This window comes from Mycetomoellerius zeteki, unplaced genomic scaffold (genome assembly GCF_001594055.1).
Source record: "Mycetomoellerius zeteki isolate Tzet28-1 unplaced genomic scaffold, Tzet1.0 scaffold562, whole genome shotgun sequence".
NCBI lineage: Eukaryota > Metazoa > Arthropoda > Insecta > Hymenoptera > Formicidae > Mycetomoellerius > Mycetomoellerius zeteki.
In genome coordinates, this window is record NW_017257569.1 from 78,969 (window position 1) to 82,178 (window position 3,210).

Consider the following 3,210-nt stretch of genomic DNA (forward strand, 5'->3'; position numbering starts at 1 on the left):
TTTTTGCGTCACTTCCTATTTCTATTACTGCGACTGGCAAGGTCAGGCAATCGCAGTAAAAAGATGGCAAAATTCAACGAAATAGAAAATCAGGAAAAAATTTGTTTTTTAGATGTCGAAACGAATAATGTCGAAAATGACATATTAGTGAATAAAGTAGAAAAAGCACGCAAAGGTATGAATATAATTAATAATTCCAAGTTTTATTAAAATTTAAAAAATTATTTATTTCTACGCAGTCTTACCAAGTACTACTAAATCCGTTTCATTATGCAACGTTGTAACGTCATAAAAGTACTATTAGTAATTTCAAAACGCTTCTGCAATACTATTTTATGACGTCATATTGTCAGTACTGACAGTGAATAACGAAACGCAATCTATAACTATCGACGTATCGACTTCAAAATGACTGCAGTTTGTTATCTGCCCAGATAGCAAAATGTCTGCAGTCTTCTAGCAGACTGTCAGCAGATTCAAGAAGAAAATGACGGCAGTTTGCCATCAACTGCGTCCGCATTAGACTTGTGTTCTGTTAACATCGTCTATCGCGGACATAATATGAAGGCAAATTGTTGGCAAAAACTGAGTAGATCCTGCCGACAATTATCTGATTCTTATGTTTTTTTCTAGCAGTCTGTCAGTAGTATTATGTATGTACATCTAATTCTGTAACAATTCTGTTGCTATTTTGTTGGCATAGTGTGTAACAGACATTTAAAAAATCTGCTTTCTACAAACTTTTATTTAGGTGGATACGGTCTGCATAAATTTTTAAACTTTTTTTTAATTTTTTGCTGAATCCAAAATTGCAAATTGTTAGTCAATAATTTAATAAAAGAATATCGTAAATTTATAACTGATCCTTTATCGTTGCTTATACCCAGATAGAACATGGAGTCATAATTAAGTCATAATGGTATCACAGAACGTCATCATGACGTCATTTGATATTTAAAAATTGACTTATAAATGATGAATGAGGTCATGATGATGTCCTCATGACTTCTGCTTTCTACTTGGATATATGTTTACCTATATGATGGTTTTCTAATTGATCCTGCGTCGCCTGATAAAAAATATATTGTTATTTGTATAATAAAGTCGTACTGTATATCTTGCAACGAAATGCATTCTTCTCTGATTTTGAACTGTGTTGTTTTATAAATAAAAAGAATCATTTAGAAATTTTATTTTGATAAAACTGTCACGTTATGGTGAATCATCTTAGCGGAATTAAAATTTTTCGTCAGTTCGTGGCCATTATTGTAGAATGGTTTTACAATTTGTCTATCAGAGAAGATAGAAACTAATCATAGATAACGAAGATTTGCACGGATGTCGTAATTTGATAACGTTTACTGTGCAATTTTTTTTAATGATGCGACGACGTCAATATATCTTCTGCACCGGAAAAAGTTGCATGTGTTATCGTCTTATCATTGCTCTATAGATTTATTATTTATTGTTTGGTAAATGTTAATTAAGAATTAACAACCGTTCACATCAAATTTTGATAAAAATATTGTTCTCAATCGATGCGTTTTCGCGTAAAAATAAAGTTTTGACAAGGAAAAAGTCGTTCTGCCCTAAAAATCGAGATAATAATTTAATAATCGTTAAAGTTGATGACTATTCGAGTTGGATAATTATCACAGATCATAGCTATGAAATACAACAATGCGAGCATACCTTGCGGTTACATTTTCTACGGCCACATGCATATGCGTTTTAGGTGTTTTTCGCCGTGTTTTTTTATCTGCTTTAAAAACATAAATCTTCTGTTTTAAATCACAAGTTATCTCTGTGTTAGAAACAAATTCTCCGCTAAAACAAATTCTCCGTAAAAACAAGAATTATACGGAAAAATAATTTGTGTTTTTAAAGCAGAGAATTTGTTTTTAAAGCCAAGAATTTGTATAATTAAAGCAGAGAATATTTATTTTTAGGAATTAATTGATGTTGGACAAGTGATAACAGTGCATACTCATGACGCAGTATTACGTGGCTGTGACAGATTTCCTAATCTGAATGGTCGTCATAAGTAGCTTTAAACGATTGATATATTACGATTTATAAAGCAGGGCGACGCTTTTTCTTATCAAATTTGTTTATTTTTATGCGAAAACGCATCAATTGAGTATATTTTTATCGAAATTTGAGGTAAACAGGGTATTCTTAACATTTATTGATACAAAGCCTGTAATGAATGAATAAATGAATGTATCGACTGATACCGATATATATAGTATAAAGCCCGTAAATTCTGTTCTACGTTATCATTTCGAAGTTGACATTACGAAACGGCACAGTAACATAAAAGAAATAAATGACTGAAGTCGATGACGAATAATTTCAGGTTAGTCGCTTTAGTGTATTATTATTTATTATTAATATTTTATGTCTGTTTTTATTTCTGCACTAGAGTGCATTAGAAAAATTTTCTCGCTTTTACGAAATAGCAGATATATATCTATTTCACTTTAAATTCTAAAAGTGTAGTTCAGCTACAGAAAATAGTCCTTTTTTTGTTCTCTTGACATTGATATTCAATCGGGGTTTATTGAGGAAAATTTTAAATAAATTCCTAAACGTCGAAACATAGTGAATTCTTTAATATACATTGCATTTCGAAAACATGAGATCTTGAGAAAAGATTTTAAATTGCAAACATTATGCAACTCGTTACGAACAATTGCAATGCCTACTGCACAGTCACTGGACGCGATGAGCAACGAGCAATATCTGAGATGAGAATTCTGCTATTTATCGTCACGTGCAGAAAAGCGGAGCTTTCATTGGATATCTCTCGTCTTTCATCGCCTATTGCATCTAATATGCAATAGACATAACACAGTAAACATTAATTAAAAGTGACATAACATCAATAAAATAGTTACATTAATTTTGCAATTTGCAATGTAATTGCAGTTATGTAACCCATGTGTTATATATATTTAAATTGTAAAATGTGAAATTGTAATATTGAAGTTCGTGTTTACTGAAAAGTTCTTAGAAATTTATTTAGAACACCTAATTTTACTTAGGATAGTATTTTTATAGACAACTTTAGATCCATATACAGAGTGTCTCAAAAAAACGGATCGAAATACAATGGGGACGTAAATTGGATCAAGGGGAACAAAATAGTTTTGTACCATTTTGCAGTTGACGCAATATTTAACGAGATATTAACGTTTAAAGATAGGC